This window comes from Cebus imitator, unplaced genomic scaffold (assembly GCF_001604975.1).
Source record: "Cebus imitator isolate Cc_AM_T3 unplaced genomic scaffold, Cebus_imitator-1.0 Scaffold235, whole genome shotgun sequence".
In the NCBI taxonomy this organism is placed as follows: Eukaryota; Metazoa; Chordata; class Mammalia; order Primates; family Cebidae; genus Cebus; species Cebus imitator.
Window position 1 is genome coordinate 1652997 of NW_016107550.1, and position 9971 is coordinate 1662967.

Below are 9971 nucleotides of genomic sequence, written 5' to 3' on the forward strand. Positions count from 1 at the left end.
GGACCAGATATCCCTCTATCTCTGACTCCTCCCCAGGAGCAGAACTCTCCAGGTTGCTATGCACCAGGAATCAGAACAATATTGCAATCCTCACCTGCTCTCCCTGGTTCGTGACTCACTCCCCAGCCAGCATCTTGCTGTGGCTTAGCCTGAGCACTGCTCTGTGAGGCACTCATCTGACAGACTAGGACTCTGAGGCTCCAGCCTCCCAGGGCTGGACTTCCTGCTCCATGAACTTCCTGCTCCCAGAACTCGTGTCTCGCAGAGCCTGGGCACAGAGTGCAGCCAACTCTCCCAGCGCAGAGCCAGCACCGAGGAAAGAGGAAGGGAATCCTGTCCAGCCTGTAGCACTGGGTGGAGCACAATGGCAGGCAGCACCGAAGCCCTGACTCAGCGGGTCTGGAGAGGGCCTGGGAATCCATCTTTTTTTTTTTTTTGAGATGGACTCTCACTGTTGCCTGGTCTGGAGTGCAATGGTGCGATCTCAGCTCACTGCAACCTCCACCTCCTGGATTCACACGATTCTCCTGCCTCAGCCTCCCAAGTAACTGGGATTATGGGTGCACACCACCATACCCAACTAAGTTTTTGCATTTTTAGTAGAGAGGGGGTTTCACTATGTTGGTCAGACTAGTCTCAAACTCCTGACATCGTGAACCGCCAGCCTTGGCCTCCCAAAATGCTGGGATTACAGGCATGAGGCACTGCTCTCGGCTGGGAATTCATCTTATAACACATTCCCAATGGACCCGCTGCCATCCATGGCCAACTTAGGGGACCAGGGCTCTGCAGCTGTGCTGTGGACTCTAGCATGCATAGGCATCAGGGGCTCCTGTTTGGATTTGGGGGTCTGGCGAGGCCTGAGGTGCTGCATTTCTGAAAGGCTTCTGGTGCATCGAGGCTGTTTGTCCAGTGGGCGGGCCTCGGTCACTGCAGGCAGGAGGGTGCTGAGTGGTGGCTGGGCCAGCTCTCCTCCTGCCCCCTGCTGCTGGGTCTCTCTGAGATGCAGGGAAATCAGATGTAAAAGCCAGTGAGAAATGCACAGCCTGGGGACATCTGGCCCAACCTCCCCCATCCCAGAGGCTCGCTCTGCATGAGCCTCCCGTGGAGCTGCCGTCACCCATCGGGGAGCTGAGCTCAGACAGGCCGAGAGCAAAGCCCACGACTCACTCTGACCATGGAGCCCCCGACCTGTCTCAGGACAACCTGTGCTCGTTTTTCGGAGGACTGCCCCTCACTTCAGTTGCCATGGAGAGTGGTGGGACATCTCTGCAGTCCCCCAGAGGTGGATGTGGCCTTCTGCTGGCTGCTGGGCAACCCCCAGGCCTGTGTGGCTCCCTGAGTTACAAGGGAGGCCTCATCTTCCTTCAGAACAATGCTCAGCCTCCACCCGGGTGGAAAAGCCCTGGGACCCAGAACGCCTAATCCCTGTGGGTGCCATGTGTTAGCTTCCCAGGGCAGACAAAACAAGTTACTACAGATGGAGGGGCTTCAAACAACAGAATTGTCCTGTGGGGCTGTGCTCTCTCTGACGGCTCCCAGGGAGGATCTTCCTTGCTTCCCTCCTGGTTTCTTGTACGTGCCCCCAATCCCTGGCTTGTAAACGTATCACCCGTTTCTGCCTCGCTCCACATGGTCTCGGTCTTCCCTCTGCACGCCCATGTCTCTGTGTCTGAATTGCCCAGTCCTTGCTCTTAAAGCACATTATTTTAATGTGCTTTAAGAGAAAGCACATTAAATTTTAATGGTCATTAAACCCAATATGACCTCAAATTAACTGGATTGCATTTGCAAAGATTGTATTTGCAAATAAGATCACATTCACAGGTATCGAGATTAGGACTTGAACAGATATTTTAGGGAGACACAATTCAGCTCACAACTGCCACTCTGTCCCCTGGGACCTCTGGAGTCCAGCTGGAAAGGATTCAGCATCAGGCTCTATGTGGTCCCAGAAGCAGCCCCCTCTCCTGATGGTCTAGACATGGCGGGACACTCAGTGCTGCTGCTTCTCAATGCTCTGTCACCCTCCCTCCTCCTGGCCCCCATCAGAGCCTCTTCAAGCTGAACAGGTTTGCAAAAAGAGGAGGGAGAATTTACTATTCAGTCCTCTGTGTGGACCTCACATGGCTCCCTGGGCACCTTCTGTTTCCAGAGCATGTTCGTATCCAGGACTCCATCTCATTGTGAGCCAAGGATCATTGACTCCTTTATACAGATGGGGAAACCGAGCCTCAGAGCAAATGGCTTGCCCAACATCACACAGCTAAACGGCATAGCTGAGACTTGAAACCAGGTCTTCAGGTGCCAAGTCTAGGATGACTGTTGACCAGCTCCTTCAGTGACATCAAATGGAGGGGTCCCATACATGCTGGGGACAGGCATATGACAAGGGGACCTCCAACTGGAGCAGGACCGGCTCTCGTGATGTGCTGCAGATGGCGGAGTGGTCACTTCTCCCTCCAACTGCCCACCCTGCAGGCCCTGCCGGATGACACATGGATAAGATGTCATGAGAATGACCTCCCTAGGAACATAAATATCCCCTCTTGATAGCCCTGCACCCTGCCTTTCATATTGTTATGGCAATCTTTTTTCATTTTTTAGCATCTGCCGTTCAGAATGTTTCATACCTTGAATAGAGAATGAAGTGGGGGCATAAATCAGCGGCAGAGCGCCCGCCCGGCCTGCTCCGGGGGTCTGTGCTGGGCTGCCTCTGCTGCTTACCGCCGTTGATCTAGGAGCTGTTCTAACTGCTGCTTGGTTTAAGGCCTGTTGATGTATTGGTGGCTTTTTTAGATGTGGTGGGTCATTTGTGTGACTGATTTCGTGACTCACGCACCCGCTACAGGGTGCCCTGGAAACAGATCCAGCAGCTGCGCTCTCAGGATGAAAACGGTTGGAGAGCAGACTGGCCAGAGAGGGGCCGCCATCACAGTCCCCTCCTCGACTGCTTGCACAGGCCAATTGGACATGGTTGGCCCAGACAGAAAACAGGAAAATTGAAGGAATTCAGCTGTCAGTCTTTGACATCGAAATCCTTTCTCACCCGGTACTGAGTAAATGGTGTGGACGGAGGTAAATAGCAGCCTATGCTCTAAATAGACTCCAAGTAAACGTTTTTGTGCTACCTGTTAGAGTTTTAGCACGCGGGGGAATGCCTGCGCAGACTTTTCAAGATGACAGTGGAAAAAAAGAGAGAGGAGTCATTGTTCAGTTTCTGGAAGCCGAGTAGCTGAAATAGCTGGGTAATAGGGCTTCTGTGTGCTTCATCACCCCGTTGGGATGAGTCTGTTCTGCTGTGTATTGCTGGCAACGTTCGCTGTCAGAGTGGATTTGCACAAATGCCCAAGTTTACCGGTATTGTCCGGAGGTGTGGGCACACACAGGGATATGCTCATCTGCTGCAGAGAATACCCTGTTGCTCTGGGTCTGCACAAATCAGCAGTTGGAGGAGGTGAACCTGTTTCTGATTTTAACCTGTTCCCTTTTCCTTTCCTCTTTTCTCCTTCTTACCCATCTTGAAAAAAAAATGGCCATACGTTATTCAAGATACTAAAAGGTTTAAATACAAATATAATAAGTAAGCATGAACCTAACAACCAGCATAAGAAACAAAACATTGCATATGCATTAAAACCACCAGTGTTCCCACCCCAGCCACCTCCTGCCTTCCACGCCACAGGTGACCTCTTCTAACCTGAATCAGATGCTATTTAGTCCCACACATTTTTGTAGCTTAAGCAACACATAGTATGGTTTTATGTGTTTTACATTTCCTATAAATCATGTCATTTATATATTATGAATAATATACATTATTTCATAACTATTTCATATTTTCATAACTTTCCGCATTGTTTATGGGATTGATCTGGGTTGATATATGTAGTTCAAGTTCAACCATGTTTATTGCAATAAGCATTCAATTATATGAAACTTGTAATGTATCCTCTCCCTTGTGGATGAACTTCCATGTGATTGCTGTTAGAAACCATGACTGTGAGCTTATTTCTCCATCCTCAACCTCCCCGCCCAACCTCCAGGATGGCAGCAACATCACACTTAGCTCATCCTGGGAAATAATGCACCTGCTGCCTGGCAGGGAAGAGCATAGCACCTTGGTTGCCCTCTGCCTTTCAAAGAGACGCCCTGAGTGGCGGCTGCAGGGAGGGAGGCCTCCTGCCCTCAGTTTCCCATAGGATGAAGAGTGATCGCACTGGCCTCAGCCTTGCGTTTTGTCCCTAGGTGGGCAAGTGCAACAAGCACTCCAACCCTACAGACAGTTAGCCAGGCAATGCCCAGGTGGGGAAGGCTTGCCTCCCCTCTGTCCAGAGGCCACCTCCCTCAGTGGGGACAAGGCGACAGGCAGGGGTCAGAGAATTATGGTCATTAGGAGTGTGCAGGGCGTAGGTGCTAGCAGAGCTGACTGGAAGAAAAAGACACCCTCTAGGGAGCTGAAAAGTGCTATTAGAGATTTTATCAATGTCAACTTTTTAAAATTAGCCTTTACCCAAGAGAATGGGTACATTGTGGAAATGGCATATGACGGAACACTATACAGCAGTAAAAATGCTGTAACCCGATCTACACATATCAACTCAGATAAATCTCATCAACAATGTTGAGTGGAAATACCACTCAACATAGTGCATACCACCGCGTGCATAGTGGAAGAATGCACGTGGTCTGATGTCACTCACAGAATTTAAAACACGAGCAGAGAGGGTTTCCTTTGCAGAGCTAAGCTGGTAAGATTGCCCAGCGCAGTGCTGGAGGGTGGTGGAGTGGGGCTGGCCAGGGGGGCTTTCACGCTATATTCTGAGGACCTCAGGGCTGCCGTGGTGGGGTGGTTCCAGGGCAGCTCCTTCCCCATGATTTCAGGAAAGCCAACCCCCCAGAGGGAATCACGGGACTGTGTTCAGACCCCAGCTTTGCTACTGTGCTCCTGAGCAAGTTTCATGCCTCTCTAGGCTTTCATGTCTTTCTGTCTAGAATGGGGATAATGATAGTTCCCACCCATGGAGGGGGCAGTGAGGACTCACCACTGCCCTCACATAATACCCACCAAATTCATGTGGACTATTTTATAATCATTTACGATTACCTGGTATATTACTCAGGATTCTCCAGAGGAACGTAACCATAGAATATATACAAGGTTGACCTTTGAACAACTCCAGGGTGAGGGGCACCAAGCCCTCTTGCAGTTAAAAATCTGCATAGAACTTCTGACTTCCCAAAAGCTTGACCACTAGTAGCCCACTACCAAAAAGAAGTCTTCTTACTACATACTATTCAATGTATTAATCAACATAGACAGTTGATTAATATATAAATAGCCTAGCATCCACATATATTTTATACATTAATAATATACCTGTGATGGTTAATATTGAGTGTCAACTTGATTGGATTGAAGGATACAAAGTATTGCTCCTGGATGTGTCTGTGAGGGTGTTGCCAAAGGAGATTAGCATTTGATCAGTGGGTTGGGAGAGGCAGACCCGCCCTCAATCTGGGTGGGCACCATCTAATCAGCTGCCAGCACAGCCAGGATAAAAGCAGGCAGGGGAATGTGGAAAGACCAGACTGGCTGAGTCTCCTGGCCTCCATCTTTCTTCCATGCTGGATGCTTCCTGCCCTCGAACATCGGACTCCAAATTCTTCAGCTTTGGAACTCTTGGACTTTTTACCATAAGCTGAAGGCTGCGTTGTTGGCTTTCCTACTTTTGAGGTTTTGGGACTTGGACTGGCTTTTCTGCTCCTCAGTTTGCAGATGGCCTATTGCGAGACCTCACCTTGTGATCGTGTGAATAAACTCTCCTTTATATATACGTCTATCCTATTCTGTCCCTCTGGAGAACCCTGACTAATACAATACCTAACTTTAATTTTTTTTTTTTTTTTAAAGACAGGGTCTTGCTCTGTCACCCAAGCTAGAATGCACTGGTGAGATCATGGCTCACTGCAGCCTCGACCTCCTGGGCTCAGGTGATCCTCCCACCTCAGCCTCCCAATGTGCTGGTTTTACAGGCATGAGCCACTGTACCCGGCCACATTTTCTTAATTTTTCCAGTATTTCTAGGCTATGTGGTTCCTCTTCCAGGTTTCTCAAATTGTTATAAATTCTCCAAAAACATTTCAATATATTTGTTGGAAAAAATCTGCAAGTGAGTGAACCTAGGATTGTTCTAGGGTCAACTATGAGACACATAAGAGGGGACTTATGGGAATGGCTCATGTGCTCGTGCAGGCTGAGGAATCCCTTAATCTGCCATCTACAAGCTGGAGAACCAGGAAAATTGATGTGGAATTGAGACTGGGGCTGAAGCCTGAAAACTGGGGCCACTGGTGTAAGTCCTGGAGTTTGAAGGCCGGAGGACCTAGAGCTCTGATGTCTGGGGGCAGGAGAAGGTGGACACCTGAGCTTCAGAAGAGCAAGAACTTGCTTTTCCTCTGCCTTTTTTGTTCCGTGCGGGCCCTCAACATGTAGGATGCTACCTCCCCACACAGCTGAAGGCGGAGCTGCCTTACTCTCTTCTGGAAACACCCGCCTAGATGCACCCAGAAAGTATTTTACCAGCCAGCTGAGCATCCTTTAACCCAGTCAAGTTGACACATGAAGTTATCCACCACATCTGATTTTAGATTTGCTTTCATGTAAGTTTTACTTCAAACAAAATGTTCAGCTGCTGAAACAAAATGTTTGAAAATTCCTGACCTCATACATCCCCCCTCATGGACAGAAGAAGTTGCAGAGAATAGAGTGGTGTTATGACTCAGCCAGCCCCCAGCCACTCAGCAGGTCCAGCCTGCCCAGCGCTCGCCCTGGAGCTTCCGGCTAGTCACTTTGCTTCGTGGAGCCTGGGCTTCCTGTAGGCTGGAAGATCCTGTAGGCCCCTCCGGTGCTGGCATTCTGGGGTGTGCCCTCTCCTCTCCAGTGACCACAGAGCCAGGAAGGGAAGGACAGGCAGGATGAGCAGGGGGATCCAGAAACTTGGAGTGTGGTCTGGGAAAACAGACCCAACCAGGACATGGAGCCCAGTGTTCCATCACAGGCTCAGTGCCTGTAAACAAGTCCCAAGCCCCATGGCCCTCGGCAGGCAGAAGTTGATGGTGCCAGCCAATACTGCCTGTCTGCAGGGACTGCTGGTAAGATGACATTGCAACATCAAAGGCACTGCAGAGCTGCCTCTTCTCACCATTTTGGGTCCAAGGGGAGAGGCCCAGGTCTCCCAGGCACAGAGGAGTGGATACCTGGGCCTTTTGGAAAGAATTGGTCCAATGTTTCTTAAAGAACCACATCAAGGTCCCCTGGCTGGGGCAGCGCTAGCTCAGGAAGCTAAAGACCCACACCCAAGGTCCTACAGCTCTTGGGGTGGGTCTTTCATAGGACATAGGAGACAGACTCTTTTGTAGCCAGAAAGACCTTAGAACATCCCCAGGTGTGTAGGGGTCTAAGACCCTTCCCAGAGCAGGGCTGGTCTTCAGTTCTCAGAAGTCTGTGGTTACCGGGACCTGGAGACAGGCTTGCCTTTCAGTACAGGGTCCCTGGAGGAGGCCTGGGGGGAGTGGAATCTGGCACATTCCTTCCCCAGCGTGGGCAGCTGTTGGAGTGACTCAGTCACCTTGGGCAGCTTCCTGGTCTCCAGGGCTGGGCCAGCAGGTGCAGGTCAGCAGAAGGGTGCACACTCAAAACAGCAACATCGGTTTGGGACCAGGTCTCTTTCTCAACTGTTCAATTATGCACAAATAATTATTTACCACATTTACCACTATTGTGGGTCCTGGAGACAGAGCCATGTTTGCCTGCAGCTTACAAATAACAGGAAAAAGAAGTAACATCTGTCCTCTCAGGTGACGAGAAGAGCTACGAGGCGGGTGAGATGGGAACATGGTGAAGGGGTGCGGCATGTGGGACGGAGAGGCCAGAACGAGTTCCCCGGGAAGGTGACAGCTTAGGAAAGATGTGAGGGAGGGAGGCAGCCAGGTGAATGTGTAGGAGGAGAGCAATCCAGGTGGAGGCACAGCACGTGCAAAGGCACCAAGGCAGGACCTGCCTGGCCTGACAAGGAGTGTCAAGGAGGGCAGCGCGGCTGGAACACGTGACTGCGCATGAGAATTGCAAGCAAAGCGGCCTGGTAGCAGCAGACTTAGGGGCACATAGGGCCTTAGGAGCCATGGAGTTCTGCTCCTCTTCCATGAGATGAGGCTATTGAGAGAATTTAGCCGATAATTACAAACGTGAAAGTCCCCAGTTAGCATATAAGTTTAATCTTCCTCTTCTTTTTTTTTTAATTTTGCTAATTCGATTAAATCAAATTCTTCTAGTGTGGTGTAGTTTTGTACGGGGTTGTATTAGAGTTCTCTAGAGAAACAGAGCAACAGGAAATACATTTAAATGAGGATATTCACTTTAAGGACTTGGCTCACATGGTTATAAGGCTGACAAATCCCAAGCCCTGCAGTGAGTTGGGAAGCTGAGGATGCAGCAGAGCCAAGAGTTTAGTTCCTGTCCGTGTCCAAAGGCTTGAGAACCAGGGCAGCCAATGGGAGCGTTGCAGCGTAGAGGCAGGAAAGAGCCAGGGTCCCAATTCTGAAGCAGTTGGACAGGAGGGATTCTCTTACTCGAGAGAACTGAACTTTTTGTTCTATACAGTTCTTCGACCAATTAAAAAAAATGTTGATCTTATCCAAAAGCATTGTCACAGAAACACCCAGGATAATGTTTGATCAAATATCTGGGCACGCTGTAACCCAGTCAGGTTGATCCATAAGATTAATTATGACAAAGGTTGTGATAAAGAGCACAGATCTCAACTTTGCTGTTTCCTAGTTGCATGACCCGCAGACACATGACTTAACCTCTTAGAGCCTCAGTTTCTTCATCTGTATAATGGGGACAGAGTTGACTTCATAGGCATTCAACTTGTGCAGTCATACTTAGACCCATGCTTGCTTGAATGCTCTGCTGTTGAAGTTTTTAATAAATTTTGAATAATTTGTTAATAATTGGTAATAATCTTTATCAAGGGGCTCCACATTTTTATCTTACGCTGCACCCCACAAATAAAGTACTCAGTGCTGAAGAGGAAGCATAACCTGAACTTCCTGTCAGGGTGCTTGTGAAGGTCAAATAAGACACCACATGTAATGCCCTCAGAACCTGGCCTGACACAGTATCTGCATCATAAACGCTAGCTGTCAGTATTCCTGACAACATGTGCAAATCCCTCCTAGGGGCCAGACCCTCGGGGCCACAGAGATGAACGTGAGGTAGCTCCTGCCCTGAGGAGTTTGTGGTTTATGGTTCAGGAGTTTACGGATTCAGGTAGAACAGTCTGAGGCACGCCCATCCAAGTAAAGGCAGCCCCCAGGAGGAAGCCTCCTGATTCTTCATTCCTGCTGGAAATGGAAGAGGTTGGAAGGGTCCTGGGTGCGGAGAGAAGATGAGAAAAGGGGCCCAGAAGGTCTTGGTAGCTGGAGAAAGAGTGGCACAGAGAGTGACATGGGAGGCATGGAAAGGAAGCCCCAGAGCCAGGTGCTGATTAGGGGCTGTGACCAGCCAGGCCCTCCAAGGCCACACCCCACTGGCCTATGAACTGGCTGTGTCCCCTGAGTAGGCACCACAGTCTCTCTAAGCCCCAGGTCCTCACCAAGTAAGTGGGGGACATGACACAGATGAGGAGGAATGGTAAAATGCACACAGAATGATACCACAGAGGGTAAGGTTATTGTGCCATCAGGAGCGGGAGGAAGGGGCTTCTGGAATGCCCGAAGGTGTGAGGCACCCATGTGTCTTAAAGCTTCCACTTAAAATGCCAGGAAACCACAAGGCGCTGTTCTCTCCTGTTCACTTAGCAGAGGGGCCCCGTCCCAGCGCCCTGGGCTCTTGACCCACCTCACACCCTCCTCACCAGTCTTTTTCCCAGCAGGAACTCAGAAGGATTATTTTAAATGACAAATCA